The following is a 20010-nucleotide window of genomic DNA, read 5'->3' as shown; positions in this document are numbered from 1 at the left end:
GGCTCTTTTTTACTAGAAGTAATTGATCCCTTAGTTATTTTGTATGGAATACAAAAAGGATCAGTGAAGTATGCAAGAGAAGTACTTTCTGAAAATGTTAAAAAGCATTTGATCTGTACAGGCATGCAGAATTCCTTCAGAATGAAGCTATTTGCTTATTCATATAAATAGGTATTAAAACACCTTCAGCTACTGGCAATAAAATAAACCACACATGGAAAGCAGAAATGTCCAATTTATCTTCTTCCCCTCTCAAGAATACCTAACATCACCATATCCCTGCCCAGCCCTCATCTTTTTCAAACTCTGCAAGAACAGAGGGGACTGATATTCTTGTCACATGAGGAAATGCAGAGCATCACAAGCTACTGAATAAATTTCAGAGAAGATGCAGGAACACCCACCCATGCACTCCCTTTGATTTAGAGAGCAGAACTGTCAGCTTGTGCTCTTCCACTGATAGCATCAGCATCAAGATAAACTTAAAATCAACTTCTCAATTGCTAAAGGCTCACAAAGTTCACTATTCACTAGGAAATTAATCTAATTGTGATTGAAAACTGTGAGCCTAGAACCAGCTTTTGCTGTGGGACACTAATTTGGTGCTACTGCTAACACACTAAGAAATCCATGTCGTGCAGCCATGAGGATGGTACTCTGGGATTCAGATATAAAACTTACCTCAGTATTCCCTCAGGCTTCTGCAATGCACTTTGAACCACAGCCCTAAAGACACGTGGTAAAACTACAGCCCCAGAAAAACACGAGCAAGAGAGGCCCAGAGCAGTGAGAACAGTGATATCTTACAGGCAGATAAAATATGCACCATGGTTCAAACAGAAGTTAATGCTCTGACGCTGTCTCAGCTGCTTGAACTTTGGTGCCTCAATGCCACAGCAGGTGCTGCCTTCACAGGACCAGAGCATGGCTGCTGGACCCCAGTTCTTCCTTTATGGAGGAGGAAAAGAATGAGGAGAGAGGGAGAGAGGAAAAAAACCAAACCAAAAAAAAAAAAAAAAAAGGAACTTTCCTGCCTTAGAAAAGTTTTGGGAATAAATTTAGAGGAACTGTAGTGGTAAGACACAATGATAAGGGAAAGCAAACTGATGCATCCAGCAGCACATGGATCCCTGCAGCTCGTCTTCCTCAAGGGCAGGGACTGGCACAGAGAGGGACCTGCCCTCAGCTTCTCCAGCAATTCCACGAGTAAACTTTGGAGTAACTGTTCTACCCAACAGCAAAATCATAGCAAAATGGGAAGAAACAAATAGCATATACAAACCTCTCATGTATTTTCAATTAAAAGTCATGCATGTTAACTCCTAGGCTTCTCTTTCAATATACAGCCATAGTTGTTCAATTGCAGTCAGGGAGATGATGGAGAAAAGTTATTCTCATTTAAAATGCCTGGCACTTACTTCAAATCAGACTTCAGTGGCTTTTGCCAGTGTATTAAAGAATTATAACAGATATCTATTAAAGGAGATTCAATAATTTTCTGTGAACACTTCTATCACAGTGTCTGCTGGAGAAATGTACAATGGATGCTTATGCAACAAACTCTGCTACCCTAGAGCTCAGCACAGGCAGTATATAAAACACATGTCTTAAAAAGCTTTGTTTAGTAACTATTTTCTTCAAAACAGAAGATCATAAAGAAAACAGGAGACCCCAACCACACTGCCCCACAAAAAACCCTTTGTCCTTCAGTATTCAGTGGCACCACAGAGGCAGAAAAGCTTTGGCCACTGTGTGACCCAAGGCCATCCTGGCACCCTCCTCAGCTCTACTGCAGCTGTATCTTATTTAGTGCTTCAAGTCCCATGACCCATATCCAATAAGGAGGTTCTGTCTAATACACTGAGCAGATAAAAGGATGCTTTTCAAGCAAAGGTTATGCAACAGATCCATACTGCAATGCAAGCCCCAGAACAGTAAACAAATGTCAAGATATAAATAAAACACATTTTTGCTCTTCAACCTGTAACACGTACCAGTCACCTGCTTGTAACAGAACCATGTCTGTTACAGCTGCAAACAGACTTTTGTTAAGATTTATCACTTCATCTTTATGAAAAATAAAAAAAAACCAAACCAAACTACTTTACCAGTATATTCATTAAACATTTTTAGGATATAGGAAACCCAAAAACATGTTAAAAACAGAGGAGAGCAAAGAAGCTACATCTGTATTAGTTTTCTGGATTAAGATCATTAAGAGCTTGTGAAACAGCTCTGATAATTTTCAGAAATAATTTGTGTGTCACCATTGCACTAACCCCTCCAAACCAACCACTGTCTGTCTGCTAAACAATCTATCAAACTCAGCTGAAGACTCCCCAGCACTTTCAATACCATTTAAATAAGCTACTGAAAACATACTTCCTAACTAAACACAAAGCCCAAGACAACATAGGAAAGAGATGCTAATATCTGGATCAGTATTCAAGTTTCTGACCTTTGATGTAGCATGCTGTTGATAAAAATCCTGCCACTTTCCAATAGAAAGAAAAACCTCAAGTGTTTTAAGTGTAAGTTTTTGAGGTTTTTTTAGATACATATGAAAATGTTCCAAAAATAAAATTAATTGCTTTTGAAATCTTATTTGAATCACAAATATATAAAAATCCAAATCCATACAAATTTTCCAATAAACCAAGAATATCTGCGAGGTATTAAAATGATACTGGCATCAGGTGAGAGATTTACTGCACCTGTCACTGTAAAAACAAGCACTAGAAATGAGACAATCTGCTGCAAAGACCAATACAGGATTTAAAGGGGCAATATCTTGTGAGCCTTCATTTCTCATCTTCATAGCTCCAAAACACCAGTCCTTGTAAAACATTCTCTTGTATAATTCTCACTCTCAACACACACTTTTAAAGCAATGTTGACAATTGACAGGTTATGAACTGCAGAGCTCACACCACTTCAACAGTGCAGGGTAGAAAGCTCTCAGATGGTCCCAGGCATTTGCTCTCAGTGAGAGCTGACAAAATCCACTGCAAACTCCACTGCAGCCCAAGATGGGAAAGGACAACCAGAATCCTCTGGTTTTTAAATGAACAGAAATGAAACATAGAAATGAACACAAGAGAGTTAGCCCATACTTTAGTTATTCACATGCTATTTAGAGACACATTAGGTGATTTAGGATGTGGTTTTTTAAAGTGAAATAACCCCTGCTCCAAAGCACTTAATCTAATCTGAGGCATTGTTTGCAGCAATAAGATCACACTCTTTTGAACAAGTGTACATTATATACCTTATCAACAGAAGCTGCTTTAATGGACCTACCACACTGATGCTGAACAGAGAGAAACTGCAGGACAGACAGCATGAGAAACAGGGAGGGCTTCAGGACAGGAAAATTTGTCTTGAATGGAAGATGAACAAGGTTTTGACAAGATACTCCATTAACAAGTGATTTCAAGAGGCAGCAATATTGGAAACACTCTTCTACAGAGCACAGAACACAGAGATGTCCAAAGGAAGTGTGATGCCACTCAGCAGTAGCATCAGGCAGCATCCAAAGGGCAAAAACACAGGCAGGCCAAACCAGAGCTCACCCTCAACCAAGAGCAGAATCCTTCAGGAATGTGATGGGACCGAGGCAACCCCTGGGATTAGATCAGTTCAGGCATCCCCACACTTTATTTACATTTCACCTCTGCCCTGCCCACTGCTGCAGGCAGAGCACACAGCTGCAGGGCAGAACCATTTTCTCCTGCTATTAACAAGAACGTGCCTCGTTTCAAAATCCCAAGGAATGCTATACTCCAGTGTGATGTGTATCTGTAGCATCACATCTCACTCATCTAAGGAGTCAACCCATTCATTTCCCATTAAATTAATATGCCTCCCTTTGTTCTGGAAGAAAACATGGTGAGCCATAAAAACGAAACACACAGACACATTTTTCCCATCTCTGCTTTCAGAGGCCACAGCTAAGTGAAAGAAAAAATTGCTTTACTGTGTCCAGGGCAATAGTTTTCCTCTCTGGATTAGCACTCAGAATTACCACAGTTTGTGCTGGGCTTTGTGACTAGTTGCCACTGCCCAGGTACAGCTGTACAAACTGCACTCTGCAATGCAGCACAAAATTAACTATTTAACTTAAACCCAAATCCATTCTCCCTACTTACTGAACAACAGCAGCTGACAAAGTATGGATCTGGCATTGGCTCACATGCAATAAAATTTGCTGCAAGTATCTAAAAATACACTTCCTGGCTGGCAGCCTAAGGAACCAATCAATGAAAGTTCAAGAGGTGTGTTTCACAGTCCAGATGTTCTCAAACTCTGCTCCACTGACAGCTTACAGAGATGGTTGGTCACATCATGCTGACTTTTCTCCCTTTTGTTGTACCAGCTTGTGTCCAGAAGATGAAAAGCACATTTGAAATTCTTTAAATATTTCTCCTCAAACATCTCCTTTTGCTACAGTTAGCATAAAAATATCACAGCAAATCAATGGGATAAGAGGCTATCCCAAAGACAACTTGGTGGAAAGTACAAATCAAACTCAAAGCTCTGCAGCAGAATGAACTTAATGAGAGCTCCGAAGGCAGAAAAATTACAGGATCCACGTGTGCATACACACATTATAGATAATGACAAGAAGTCCACTGCCTGAAATGCTTTTCTTAACCCCACCTACTCACTTTGTCAGCAGATACAGTGTTGAAATTTGTGAAAACTGGAGAAGGGAAAGAGAGCTTACCTGCATATTTAAGGATAAAACTTAGTAGGATTTTCTAGGTAAATAAATTGTAATTGTGAACAGTGTTACTAGATCTAATTTCATTAAAAACCCATGCCTGAATGATTTCCTCTAACACTTCAGTTGTACAACATATAACAATCAGTTATAAATTATTATATAAATGCAAAACTATATCTCAGAAAAAAGATTAAAACTAATTTAAACACGCTTATCCATGCACCAAAACAAACACGAAACAATCAGAACTGACAAAAATCTAAGCTTGAAAACACTGCCATACTCCTTGCACAGGGGATACACAAACTCTAGCTTTGGACATACAAATGTTGTCATCCGTCCTTTCACCTGGATTTTAAATCAGCAATTAGCAACTTGAACACCTTTGGCACCACACACAAGAGGCACAAGGGAAGCAGCTTGGTCCAGCATGTAGGTCCAGTAGCTGCTGCTGCTACATAGAGACCTGTCCTTGCTGGAGTCACAAGAACACTCATAGTTCAGTCCTTCGAGGGAAAAATGAATGGAATGTTTAGCTTGATACAAGGAAAAATCGTAAGAAATTATATACCATGCAGCTCCACTGCCCTCAGAAGAGAAATTGAAAAACAGGTCATGTATGGCACCTTTTATACACCATTTTTTATTTTGATCTTGGCTATCAAGTCTTTTGTCTCTCCCTTCCTTGCAAAGGCACACAGATCTGTGAGCATACCCAGAGCAGCCTCTGAGGCTCTTCTGCTGCATTTTCCAGGGAGCAGCCCTAATCTTGCCAAGTCAGAAGAGTCACCGATCCATCATTTCTGCTAGCATGTTACAGAGCAGAGCACTAAAGCAAAATTCTAATATTCAGTGCTTTTCCATGAAAAAAAGTGCTCTGCAACTTCACTCTGCTCCATCTTTCCTCCCCTGAATAGAACTTTTGCCCTTGGTTTTATGTCTCTGCTTCAGACACAGGGCTGCTTAATGATAGCAGAACATGCATTACATTCTGGGATTTCTTCAATCCTAAATAACCCAAACTCGTTGCTTTTAGTAAAACAATTGTATGCACTACAATTTCTCCTTGAACACCAAAATTCCAACAACTCTTGCCCACTAGGTCACTGAATTTTAAGTAACCATCTTTAATGTAAACCACAGCACTCTAGCCAGGTACTCCATTTCAGGTGTGAACAAGAATTTGTTTTCAGCTGGAGGTTCGTGTGTCTGCAGCACAGGTCAACAGCTTCATGCACTACACAAACCTTTCAGCCAATATTCTGCTGGCAGATCCCTTTACAGACAGGCTTCTAAATCAATCCAACTCAAAACTATTGCTGTGGCTAAATATGGGGCTCAGGTGAGCAGGGGAGAAGTGATTTCCTTGGCTCACCATCAGGCTGGTTGTCTGAGGGGTTACTGAGATCACGGATGCTGCCGCCTCGGTCTCTATTTTCACGTCTTTTGGCAGATATATAGAGCAAGACAGATTCCTTTATGTGTGATAAATGCTACAATCACTGCCATCTCCTTAGGGAAGGCAGAGTGCTGATCACAGCTCAAATGGCTATTCAGCTCATATGGAAAATACAATTTCCCTACTGCAAGGCAGGCTGATCTTCTGCAGGCTAAACAGTCACAGATAGAGAATATGTGTTTTGATTACCTGACTACACTGCACTTTATAAAAAAACCCTTACTTTGGGTGGGTTTGATTACTTTTGTTGTCCTTTAAGGCAGTAATTTTATCACCTTACTGCTTTTCTTTTAAACTCTATCTTGGGAAAAAGAAAGTAAGACAAAACCCAGACGAGAAAGGTCTGGTCACCATCAGCTGTGCCCCAGCCTGTACAACACAGAGCTCTGTAGCACTGGGGACTCTCCCAAGCTGACAGTCACCTCCAAGCACAAGCTTACACAAATGAGCGCCCAAGGAACCTGCAAACTTACTTGAGCTGATATTCTGACATACTCACAAAAATTACCAGCTACTGACACTGCAGTCAATAATTTCATATTACACCTTGGGATTGTTAAGGATTAAAAAGCCTAAGTAAATATTCATACAGCAGAAATACTCTCTCTCCTCTAGATAAATAAAATAAGGTGTGGTGTGTGACACAAAGACATGGCATTTCTCTCAAAAATCCTACTTGCCTGTAATCATACTCTTGTTCTCCCTCATTTCCCTTTCTGCCCACCAGCAAGTCAGAACGCTTCCAAACTGTTTATTCTTCTGGGCATTTTCTGTTTGGTTTGGTTTTTAATACTGTCTATGTTTAAACAGTCTATATGGTCCCATTGCTGCAAACACCCATACAAAATTAAATTCAATAAACAAAAAAATCTCTTCAACACCTTCAGAACTGCAGGCATGATAGAGTCAGTGAGACTGCACAGCAGAAGAGGCAGTCTGCCATCCTAGAAGCTTTTACTGAACTCTGTTCTATTTAGTTCTTACATCAGCTGGATAACAGATGATTTAAAATACAAATATTCTATGTCATATACTTCAAATCTAGGCTCTGAATGCAAACAGTACCATTATCTGCTTAACAAAGACCAATTATTCACTGAATAATCAAGCTACTGTTCAAGTTCTGAATACCTGTAATATGTTATTTGATAATATGGCGCCTTCTGACCTAGACAGTGCTGCCTACAGTATATAATTAAAGGTTTCAGATACGTTTTGCTTCTCTTCTGCCAAATGTTGTTCATGCAGTATGCCTTATATACTCAGTGAAACTAAGAGGAAAAACAGCCCTTTTCAGACTGAAGTGCTTTGCTAAACCATTTAAACACAACCAGTAAAAGCCCCAAGATCAGATGTCCATATAGGGAAGGAAAGTACCACTGCTATCAGTTTTTCTTGCAATATCGAATTCTCCATTTCATAACTTCATATCTTGAACACTGGCCTTCCCTTTTTTCTGTCTTCATTCTAGGAAACAACACTTGCCATTGCCTTATGATAGCATTATGACCAAGATAAGTATTTAATTTCATTAGATATCATCAGCAGAGAAAGCTCCTGCCCCACACAGCTACCAACGAAAAGGGAGTATGTTTAAAAGTGATTTTTGAAGCTTGTGAAATACATAGGCACTAGGGTATAAAGTCCTTCCTCTCTTGACAAAATGCACTGTGCAAACCTGTATTTCCCAGTCAATTTGTCCCATGTACCTTAATCCTTATCTGGAGGCATGAAGCAGAAGAAAGCTGGCTGACTTCACTGCTCACTCAGCCCATGCAATCTCTCCATCAAGGCAGCCCATGGAAGCCAAGAGTGTACAGTGCTCTTAGCTGAGACTGTGGAACCTTTCTCTCACCAGAGATGCATTTACTTCATTTAACCCAGCAAACATCAGTCACATCCCAGCAGTTGTCTGGGCACTCACAGACCTGGCTGCATTTGCAAAATCTTCAAACAAATAACCAATTAGTCTTTGCTTGCTAGTTCCTATACCCTGTCCTTTCAGATTTGGGCCTTGGCAGGCTACCAGCTACTTGGGCTGCAGTCCTTTGCCCCTGAAAAAGGGAAATCATCTTATACTGAAAGAAGTTCTTCAAAAGCAACAAGCCTATCTATGCTTCAGAATGAAGTGTTGCAGTCAGATTGGGTAAAATATCCAACTGCTAATGGAAAAAAACTCCAAATTTCTTTCCATCACTCCCAAATTTCACAAGGGAGCTGCTGCTGAGCATTTTTAATCAAAAGAGAATGTAATTAAAAAATAAACCAAACATCACCCTTACAACTGGACAGTCCATAGCTCGAGATTCAAAGGGCTGTAACAATCCCTGAGCTCCTATTCCATGGGCTCTGGAGGGAACTCTTTGCCTGGCACTCCAGCCTTCCCAGCATTTCAAATACCTTCATTTACACATCAAACTGCTGCCTTCTGGCAGGATCCCAAGCCTGGGTACCAGCCTAAAAGCAGCACTGTTATAGTTAACTGTTATAGTCTCCTCCTCAGCTAGAACCATGGCTCTTTACCTGCTCAACAGTTACTTCTTTTTCTATAGCAGAATAATAGGTGCAGGAAGATGGCCAGTACCATTAAACTCACACTCTTCAGAATCTTTAACTAAATACAATCTTTTTCAAATGTCAGCCTCAGGAGTCACTATGGTGACTATTTTGACTTCTAAAGCAGAGAGAAACTGCCTTACCAGTTACTTCTATCTCATGAGAAGCAAGCTACTAAAGGAATTCTCTCATTTTCACATTAAAAAACAATAGCAGGGAGACAAGTTTGGTGAATATGTCCATGAATCTCACTCAGCATGTAACATTTAGATTCATCACAGATTTATCCCACAACGAACTTTGAAATAAAATATATTTCAGGAAACTTCAATACAAGTCATATGACACCATGCATTTAAAAACCCCAACTACTACTCAGGAAGTACTCTCCAATGCTCTGAGCTAAAGAACTGAGGCTAAAAGAAAAGCTTTGAATTTTTCTGTGCTAGCCCTACCTTTTTTTTTTCCTTCTTCTTTTGAACTAGAGAAGAATTCTGCAGGGCACGAGTCATTCAGCAAGGCAGTGCAAGGTGCAGCTCAGCAGGGATGGAGCAGAGCTGGCTGCCCCAGCGCTGCTCCAGCAGGGGCCTGGCTGCAGACCAGCAGCACAGAGGCCACAGCTCTGTCCCAGACTCCAACAGAAGCCATGAAATATTTCCTCTCCCCAAATCTACCCCAAATTCCCACCGTCAGCCTGGTTTCACTGCTGTGTACTGAGGGTTGAATTCCCATTTTAAAATACTTGGAAGACATATTAATGCAGAGAATATCTGCTCAAAAACAGTTCCTTTGGAGTAAATCTCAAACTTCAGATTTTTTTTTTTTTTTTTGAAACTTAAAATGAACTTTTCCCATTGCATGATGCAGTACTGAACAAAAGTTTTTCAGAAAGCTCTCTATAGTCCTTTAAATAGGCTCTTGCAGGAAAAAAGGCAAAAAATCTCAATACTTACAATATTTAAAAACTTGACTGCACTTCTATTTAAAACAAAATGAAAACTTTAAAGAATACAGTGAAGAAACTCCAGCCACTGTCCTCCACAAAGACAAAACTCTTCTTTCTAGTCCATAAGCACTTTCATATCACAGTGGAATCACTGCAGCAGTACTATGTAATAAATATGCATGTAATAATCAAAAGTGAGGATCCCTGATCTAAACAGCAAGGAAGATTGTTTCAGATAAATTACGTTCTTTTGACCTATTTTCTACTTGTGCAGCCACCTGTTCCAATTTTAAAAAATACAGGCTTTTCCATGGGGCTACATGAAAAACTTACATGATAGAAAATGTACAAAAGTTAACCCTCCTAATTGTAAAATAAATTGAATTAAAAAACTACTTTCACAGCTACTCTTGTCGGCAGATAAGGTATGAGAATATTACAGCATAAACATCACCTAATTGGTTTTTTCAGTGGTACTCCTTTAGATAACTAGAGTAAAGCTAGGTTATTACTATTTCAATGTTTGCAATGTGAAATGTGATAACAAAAATGTACATGTGCTTATGGTGCCAAAGACAGTAAAACTTCTCTTTACCAGTGTTGATCCTTGATATGCAGGTAAACAAGAAATACCTGGGTATCCCCAAAATGCACAGACCTGAATTAACATCTGCTATGCATTTCAAGAGACTATGTGACAAGCTTGTGCTAGGATGCAAAAATGCCAATGGAATTTTTATACAGTATTATCTCTATAACTAAAGGGCTCCTAAGCACCTATCACCATTCACTATATTCTCATTAAAATGTATTTAGACTGCAAATCCTCTGGGACAGGACTTGTCTTTTATCTGTACTTGAAGAGTCTACTGCTTACAATGAGGATCCCAGCCTTATTTGCTTTAAATACTAGCAACAGCACAAGTTGGGGTTTATTTAATGTAGAAGACTGAAAAAATTCAGAAAGAGCCCTTTGTGTTCATTCTGCGCTTAATTCACATTTACAGCTCAGCAGAAACACTTCAGCTGTCACTCTAGTAACAGTTTCTCCTACCTAAGAAATTCAAGATGGGGCCGAATTTGCCTGCATAATGATTTCACAGTAAGTGGCAACCAGATGGACAGCACACTGCCATATGCTCCCCTTTGCTCAGAGGTGGAAAAGTGAGCAAACAGAACCACAAAAAAAGAACAGAGAGTAGGGAGAAAAATATCTCTGAAGTGTGCCCATTAATTCATGCACACAGCCCTTCCTACCAGGAGCAAGCACCAAGTCCCCTGCTCCTCACAGGTGAGGATGTGGATTCAGGGCAGCAGGGATCAGGGCACCCTGAGCAGCTGCAGTCCCCCTGGGGAAGGGAACCAGCACCTGCATGGCCCTGAGAAAGGAAGGGAACAAGGACTGTCCCCCATGGGCAGCCTCTCTGGAGCCTGCACTCTGTAATGAAGCACCAAGAGCCCAGAGGCTCAGAACTTGTACCCACTCTGCAGCCTCCTCTCAAGTTTTTATTTTTTTTTAGCCCAGAGATAACATGCATCAAAAACTTCTAAGTAAACCTTGATGCTGCTGCCCATGTCCTGCACTGCTCTTTAGCTGGAGGAGACAATCTGGCCATGTTAGAATGTCTCCAAGGAGTACCTGCCCTTTTGAGCTAGTTCTAAAAATAACACCTTTCCAAGTTAAACATATCTATTTAATTACACTACTGCCCCTGCTCCCTAAGTCCTCCTTCTTATGACCGAAAAAAAAGAAAAAAAGAGAGCATTCAGATTTCTGGATGTGGCAGCTGGTAACAGAAGAAAAGCAACAATTATATGCAAGAAAAATCATTCAGATTGGCTTTTTTTAACACACTTGTGCGATTAACACAAGAACTTTGACCGTATCTCCCTTTCCTGCTAAAAACTGCTTTCAAAGCTGTCTACTTTTATCATTCCAGATAAAAATGCAATTATTTACTACATCTGGGTTGCAAAATGCAGGCAGCTATTATATACAGAGAAAAATTATGCACTGCTTGCTGAGACACACCACATGCCTCATGTTTACATCCTGTAAGTTTGCTAACTTTAATTATTACAGACAGACAGGAGCTCTTTAGTTCACTCAAAGAAGAGCTTTCTTTACATTTGTACCATCAACTAAATTGACTGGTAGTCCAAATGACCGCTTTTCTATAAGAAATTATTTGATAAACTTGAACAAAAGCATTGAAGGAAGAATTATAAAATAATTCAACAGTAAAGGTCTCACTAACTTCAATAAAACTTGTATTTTGCTATTTTTATGCACGAATTTTCATTTTCTATTAGTGGAAAAACCTGGTAGGCACACTAAAATATCAGACACATAACACTTTCCACTACAAAGACTTTCACAACTTTTTTGAGAAGCTTTGACACTTGCCTTGTCTGCAGGCAGCCTTTGAAGCTCCCTGGAACAGCAGAGATGATTTTTGTCTCACAGCAATCCATTCAAGCTAAACTGAATTGTTTTCCTATGCCTGCTTGCTTTTTAAATCACGTATTGAAAAAGGCGGCCTCTCAAAAGCCAATCCAAATGGACACAAACTCCTGCACAAAGGGCTGGGCACCTGTACCTCTGACAGAACTGAGGCAGGTGTGCTGTGAGCACTGGCAGGCTGCTGAGGCTAAAAAGTAGAGAGGCAGGACACAGAGCAGAAAGGAGGATGAAACAGGTCAGACTTCACCTGCTGTTCCCCTACACAAAGCACAGACCCAAAGGTCCTTTCCCCATACATCCAGTAACAGCCTCATCAAATAAGGCAATTACCCAAATTAGAAATCACCACTGAAGGCTCAAATCCCATTTAGGGATTTTTTTAAGTCAACAAAGGAAGTTTATACATCCATGTAGTGTAATTTTACAAAATAAAACCCAAACCAAACAAACACACAAAAGGGGCTAAGCCTCCCAATACCAAGAGGTTGCACATTAAAAACTAATTTGCAAGAAGGTTATTTGGGCTGAAAGTAAAGCTCTTGAAAACTCGGAAGCACCGCGTTTAGAACAGCCTATTACTTCAGCTCCATTTGCATTAATCCTCCTCTCAACTACGAAGATCACACACCACTCCTGCAAATCACTGAGCAGGGTGGCTCAGAACACAGAACTGTAGCTGCACAACCCTAATTCAGGTATTTGCTGATTTACAGATCTAACTCTGCAACCAATGGATTTGAACACTCATTTTCAAAGGTAGTTTTATTTGTGTGTAATGCTATAGGCACACAGGGTGCTTTACAGATGTAAGGAAAGATACAAAAAATGCCCCAAAGAAATCTTGGTTGAAACACATCAAAGCAATGCTGAACTCTAGAACATGATGAAATGCAAGTGAGACAGAGGAATAAGCCAAGAAATAAGCTGATGTTGCATTTTATAATGCTTACTTGATAAACGTTAGTGACAAGTATCATCAGAAAACCTCCACTGCTACTTGAATTTACAAGGTCTGACTTCAGTCTATTCATGCAAACCCGGTGATTTCAATGGGAATACGTGGAGGCAACAGGTTTCACTGGGACCTTATAACAAAACTAAGAATTAAACCCTAATACATCAACTTGCCACATCAAATCCTAAGCCCAGCTAATGGGTGGGCTGAAATATGACAGACTGAGGTAACCCTGCTGCTGCCCACAACACACCAGCTACAAATTTGGATGAAAAAAGGTTTCAACTTGTTGTCATCATATTTCACAAGTCCCATACCTTCTCGGTGATTTCTCATGGGCAGTTCCTCACAGCACTGACTCCTTCTTCCTCACAGCTCAGCCAACAAACTCCAACTCCTGTGCAGCACTCCTCTCCTTATTGGACACAGCTGTGGCCCATTAAGGGCAGGCCTGTTCCTAATCTTTGGTGATGAGTACAGCTGCAACTCCTCAGGTCTGAGACTCCCTTCTGCACTATTCTCTTACATTCTATCCCTCCACATCAATTCACCTTGGACAGAAACCTCTAGAGCCAAAGAATGAACAACAGCAAAGTTCTACCCCAGAGCAGTAAGAAGCCAACCTTCTACTATTTTTTTACTCTTCTCTTGAAAATGGCATTTCACCAAGTATGCTCATATCCACCTACTTCAAAAATACTCCCAAAAGTTCAGAAATTTTTTACAAGTCAAAAAATCCAAAACTCCCCATTTTCCAGCACCACTGATTCCAGATTTACTGAACCTAACAAGAGTGTGGCAAATACCCTTCAGCAGCATACAGAATCAGTCTAGAACCAGCGAGGAGAGGAAAAGGAGGAATCAAACCTCAGTCCTCCTCTCATATACCAACTAGAAATGCAGATTCTTCAAATGGCACTTATTGAACACTTTAGATGTTAACACATGCAGTAGAAAGGACTCCAGCTCAGTCTCCTATGTCAATATTGGTTCTGCAGTGCTCATAGGGATAAAGTATTTTTTCTGTTAGTTAATCCCATTGTCCAGGAAGCAGTTTAGCTGAGCACTGCTGTAACTGAAGTAACACCTCGTTTGCTCCTCTAATAAAAGATGCAGTTTTGTCCTGTGTAACACAATTCAATTAATTCTTGTGCTATTGCCAGGTAATGCAACTAATTTACACGAATAGTGATGATGCAGGTAAATTTTAGTCATGTCAGGATCTCGCAGGGCAGTGCAGTTTCTCCTCCCAATGTGGAGCTGATCACATGCAGGAACACAGAAACCATGTGCTCCATCCTGCTGGAGACGTTGTGAGTCCTGTCCCCCCGTGATGCAACACCACTGCAGCCTCAGGCTCCGCAGTGAGCGCCCAGCAGGGACAAACAGCAAGCTGCAGGTAGCCGGGTTTGGGGAGCCACCACTGAACCCCCCTGGTGTAACAGCACTACAGCCCTGGGGGCCAGGAGAGCATAATGAGCTGTAAAGCATCTTGTACAGGGCACCTTCAGAACTGTAATCACACTTACATCCAACTAACCTCTGGGAACAGGCACAGCGAGAGGGGAGACAGCTACTGTTATGTTCTGCATTTATGCTGTCAGTCAAGATTTGAAAACACTTCAGCTGAGTAGCAGGCTTGCACTTATACTCACACTGCAAGCATACGTAGCTCACATCTTAATTTTCTTACTGGCCTTTTCATAAACCGGTGCGAGTTCAGATCTTTATCTTACCTACTGCTCCAGTTTTGTGGCTGAAATAGCAGAGCTGTACTCTTGCTTCACATCTCTGCTGTCTTTAGCATAATTACTACCCAATAACCACATCTCAATTTGTGTGCAACTTCCACCTCTTCTCACCCTTCAGGCAAAAACAGCATCTTGCCCTAAACACTTTTGCATCAGGACAGAGCTGCAAAAACTCCACTTTGTTCAGAAACACAGAGAAATAATTGAGATGAGTAAGTACATGCATTGCTTTGGGAATGGCTCCTCACTCACACCATCCCCTCACTGACTGTGGGCACACTCTGCCCAGCATTTAGGAACCACAACACGTTTGAAGCAGCACACACTTGCTTCTTATTCTGCATCCTCTGTAAATGAGAAGCATTCCTCCCCTTCTCTGCACAGAGTATTCTGCCTCACAATCCAGACATTGTTCTCAGCACCAAACATACATTTTACCATACAGGATACCCAGTGCACAATGCTAACTGCAGCATCTCCTTGCAAAGCACCTATGTGCTACTATTTTGTACAGTCTAATTTATAACCCCCACCTAACACGACTGTGGTAGCAAAAACCCTTTCACAAGTGTCCTGCAGGAACTCTCAGCATCTTCACAGGAGCTAGCAAAAAATTATTATCAGTACTGTTTCATCTAATCCACGCTTGGTTAGCAATGTTATTACAGCATGTTAAAAGGACAGAGGCTGCTTACCCCTCTTTGTTCAAATTCCAGAAATAAGTGTTGCAAAAATAGCAGGATTCCTAAGAGTCACATAGCAAAGCAGCAGTTTCTGACTATGTGCCTCAGAGAGGTGCCCTGCGCTCCAACAAATGAGCCTTCTCTGCTGATTGCATTCACAGCTGTAAATACCCCCACACCATTACACATTTTACTTCTTTTACACATAAAATCTTCTGCAGCTGTTACACCTGGTGTCAGGTGCATGCTCTAATGCAGAGCTTGTAGATCGGTTTGCTCTTAAACCTTCACGTAAGAACCAAGAAATTCTGGAGATACACTTAGCAGAGCCTTTTCCTAACTTCAGAATACTAACAAGCTTTGAAACCATGCATGTTCACGTACTACTACTTTTAAGAAAAGTTACTCTGACATGCTGTCCCATTACAGTGCATCAGTCCCCACAATTTAGATTTCACCTCTACAAATCTAACAAAAAAGGCCTCTTAAGTTTATTACATTTTAAGGAAGGCAAACTGAAAATTCCCTAGTAAAGAGCACTCTAATTGGATTTCGACTCTAGAAAAGAAACCACTATTCCTTTTCTCGTTGGGGCAGGCAATGATGCTACTCCAGGACAGGGGGTTCGCAAGAAGCAATGCAGCACTTTACACATACAGAGTACTCTTGCGTGAGGACACTGCTGAGGCATCACCGTTGGGTGGGTTTGCACACACACACATAATAAAAACAACTTTCGCGCTCAGGCATTACCGTATGTTCGTATTCGGGATCCGCACATCCGAAGTTGTCCGGCCGGGCCCGTCCGGAGGCGCGAGGGCCGGGCCGCGACGCGTGAGGCGCCCCTCAGCGCCCAGAGCCCCCCGGCCCCGCTGGAACGCGGCTCCGGCCCCGCGGTACAGGCGGAGCGACCCCCGCGCCTCCCCGGCCGGGCCGCGGCTCGGCTGACCCCGCGTGAGGGGGCTCGGGCCCCGCCGCAGGCCGGCCCGGGGCACAGCGCCCTCGGGCCCCCGGCCCCACCGCCGGCAAGTTGGCGGGAGGCGGCGCCCGCCGCCAAACTTTGTCCGCCCGCCGCGGAGGGGCTCACCCGCCAGCGGGCCCCCGCCGCCGCGGCGCGGGGAGCTCGCCGGGCCGCCCAGCCCGACCGCGGGGACGGCGGGGCGCGCGGCGGCCCCGGGAGGCTGAGGGACCGGGATCCCCGAGCCGCGCACGGCCGTGACGGGGCACGGCGCGCACCCGCGGCGGGTACGGTCCCGCGGCTCGAGCGCGGCCGAGAACCCGCTGCCCGCGGCGGGGCACGGCGCTGACCGGGGCTCCCCGCTCGCGCCTCCGTCCCCGGGGCTCCCCTCACGTACCTGCTGCCCGCGGCACCCGCGCCGCCAGCGCCCGGCGCGCGCCCCGCGCGGGACCCGCGGCCGCGCGGGGAGGAACCCGGGGACCGCCCGCGCGCGATCCCGCGCGCGCCTCCCGCCGTTCCTGCCGGGTCGCCTTGGAAACGCGGGGCCGGCGCGCGGGGTCGGTCCGCGGGAGCGGAGGGGGCGCGCGCGCGTCCGCCGCGCGTCACGCGGGCGCGGCCGGGCCAATCGCGGCGGCGGGCGGCGCGCGCTGGAGTACTACGAGCCGCGAGCCCCCGGCCCCGCCCCGCGGCAGCGCCGCGACCCCCGCGCCGCGCCCGGCCCGGCCCGGCACGAGGGGAGCGCCCGGAGCGCCGCGCTCGCCCCGCTCTGCCCCGGGCCTGGAGGCCGGCATTACATAACGGCACCGGAGCGAGCAGCTGCAGCATCCCGGCATGCGGATTAGGGATTACGTTGATTCAGCAGATTGTCCTGTGCATGTCTGAGAAAGATTACACCAGCAGAGTTAAGAATACCCGTTTGCTGTGGTAAGCCGTGGTTTAACTAGAACAAATTAACTCAATACAAAATTAAATGCAGCAAAAAAAAAAAAAAAATGAAGTAAAACGCCCCAAGGTTAAGAACTTCTTTAGTCCTTTAATTTAAGGTGCCTTAAATGGACAAAATAATAGAGACTGAAATTCAGGTTTTGCCAGTTATCTCCCCTGTGTTTTGGAACAGCTGATGTTAGCATCAACCAGCTATTAGTGATGGATGAATCTTAAAAAATCAAAATCTTTATTGTGAAGACTGGTTACACTTGATTCCTGATGGCTGCCATGTAAAGTAAATATCTAAACTCTTATGACATACATTGCTAGTAACTCAAGATCATTTAAGTGGCACTGGTATATTTTATTGTGTCACCATGTGCTAAACTGTCTCTTGTATGTCAGCCTGTAATATGGATTTTTGAGTTCTGATTACTGGATCTGAGATTATTGACATTTGAGACCTGACATTATGAGGGACACTACATCTGCCACTGAGGTTTGTCTCATGCAGAGACAAACTTTAAGTTGCATTCATTTCAGTTGATTTCTTACAAGAGTTAGGGATGAAACTTGGAAGCAAAAGTGCCACAGAAGAAACCAGTAAGCACACAGAATAATAGAATAGTGGTGGGGGTTGTTTTCCAGGACTGACAGTGATTTTTTTGAATGCAGGGGTCTTGTAAAATTTAATAATTCCCCTCACATAAGCACACACAGGCTTGAAACTGGAATCTTTATCTCAAAATTACAAATCTGTTGTGTGACTACAGTAGTTACATTGGACAGAAGCCTCAACTTTGCCAGTGTCTGTATGAATATCTCATACAATAGAACTGGGGTTTCAGATGGAAATTTGCAGTTGTTTGCAAGCTGCTTAAGAAATTTTGGCAATGGGAAGTTTCCCCTGAAATTCACTGTAATGTCCCAAATTTCAATTTCAACACCATGACGAGAGCTTTACCCCTGTTTTAGTATGTCATTAATCCTAGACATACTTTAGTGGATAAAAATGAAAATGTAAACCTAAATATTTGCTGTAGGGATTTCTAAGATAAGAGGACTCAGCCATTTGTTGTCATTTCAGAAAACTGCAATGGAAAGAATTTTGAAGAACTGTGTCTAAAAAAATTACCCTGTCAACCAAAGCACGTTGAGATTTGTGAGCTATTTGTCATCTGCTTTAGCTTCATGTCTTTTGTCAGAATTTCTTGATATTGTGGTTATCTCATGCTAAAAGAAACTTCCAATGTATAAATTTGAGTTCTTATACAGATTTGTTATAAAATCTCACCTGGAATTTCTCCTTATAGAGATCCTCATTTGTTTTGATGCCTTAGGTTTTAGCTTTTCTATTTTTCAGATTCTGTACTGCTCTAGTGTGTAGTTCTGAACTTGATACTAAGGGATGGTGAGCTGTCCTCACAGAGCAGGGAGACAAAACAATTCCTTTCCTAGCTTGGGACCAAGGACAAGCACCTAAATCTTAGGCCCAAGAGCACAAACAACATGGACTGAGGAGAGAAAAACAAGAAGGATGGGACTCCGTAACCTAGAGCTATAACTGGACAATTAACCCCAATATGCAAATGGAGCAGAACTTACAAAAGTGAGAGCCCTCATGACCAGTTGTCCCTTTTGGCTCATCTGGGGTGCAGCCCTGGCTGGGCTCTTGTGCTGTCCAAGGTGGATCCATGGAGGCCTTTTAAAAAATCCCTTTAACTCCATTGAGCCTTTGTTCTAGGCCAGCCTTCACAAGGCATCAGTTTCAGGCAGTTTGATGGATTTTTTCTGATGCCTGATGATTTTCTGTGCTCAGATCAGTCACTGAAGGTCTGAGGAGTTATACCTAGGTGAGAAAATACAGACTCCTTTTAACAAGACTTCAGGACAGTTCCTGGCTCTTGGAGAAAGTATGAGGTGTGGACTACTGACTGCTTGACAGGTATCAAGGACATCTCAGAAGGAAATTTATATTTAATCAGCATGATAAGCAATTTTTAAAATTTTTCCCCTTCATTGTTTTCATGACCAAATATTTGAGCTCAATATTGAGGCAGAATGAGATTTTACCTTTTCTGATTTTAGAAAGAATACATAATGCAGTAAAATCCCATTCTCAAAGACAGATGTAAGGTGCAACTTAATCTGAATGTACAAACAGTGTGTATTTGAAATAGCCACATGACTGAAACCATCTTCTTTAATTTGGGGGAGCGTTTATATAGAGATTAATTTTAAGAGTGTTTGAATAGCAAAGATCCATAAACCAAAGCCCAAATCATTATTCAGTGCTTGATTTTATCTGCCTATGCTCATTAAGATTTACAGGTACTGTGGATGCTAAGGCCAGCTAACCAGTAAAAGTACACAAAACCAAGAGGCAATACAGATTCTGATGTAAATAGATGGGGAGTAAAGCACACAGGTTCATTTAAAGACAAATCTAACGAGTTCAAGACTTGTTTCAATATATCTCAGTATACACAGGTGACCTACCTTTCATGTACAAGCATTTCAAACAACGCATTACTATTCTTAGCATCAGTTTAGATGACAAAGATGAGGGGAAAAGGGTAGAACTG

At 42.6% G+C, this 20010-nt stretch overlaps 2 protein-coding genes across 3 annotated transcripts in view; one reads left to right on the top strand and one right to left on the bottom strand.

The window, feature by feature from the left end:
• TMEM266 (transmembrane protein 266) overlaps nucleotides 1-16433 on the bottom strand; it is an 81827-nt gene extending 65394 nt beyond the window's left edge. The window contains exon 1 of the mRNA XM_059482585.1: nucleotides 16294-16433. The gene's annotated coding sequence lies outside the window, so the exon portion shown is untranslated. The remainder of the gene's footprint in view (nucleotides 1-16293) is intronic.
• Nucleotides 1-20010, top strand: part of NRG4 (neuregulin 4) — a 46493-nt gene that overhangs the window by 7971 nt on the left and 18512 nt on the right. Inside the window, exon 1 of one of the 2 annotated variants that reach the window (XM_059482596.1) lies at nucleotides 17275-17422. The exons of the other annotated variant lie outside the window; for it this stretch is intronic. The gene's annotated coding sequence lies outside the window, so the exon portion shown is untranslated. Of the gene's footprint in view, nucleotides 1-17274; nucleotides 17423-20010 lie in introns of those variants that run through there. 2 annotated transcript variants of the gene reach the window in all.

The sequence above is a fragment of the Ammospiza nelsoni genome, chromosome 14 (genome assembly GCF_027579445.1).
Source record: "Ammospiza nelsoni isolate bAmmNel1 chromosome 14, bAmmNel1.pri, whole genome shotgun sequence".
In the NCBI taxonomy this organism is placed as follows: domain Eukaryota; kingdom Metazoa; phylum Chordata; class Aves; order Passeriformes; family Passerellidae; genus Ammospiza; species Ammospiza nelsoni.
This window is presented reverse-complemented; position numbering and strand designations above follow the sequence as displayed.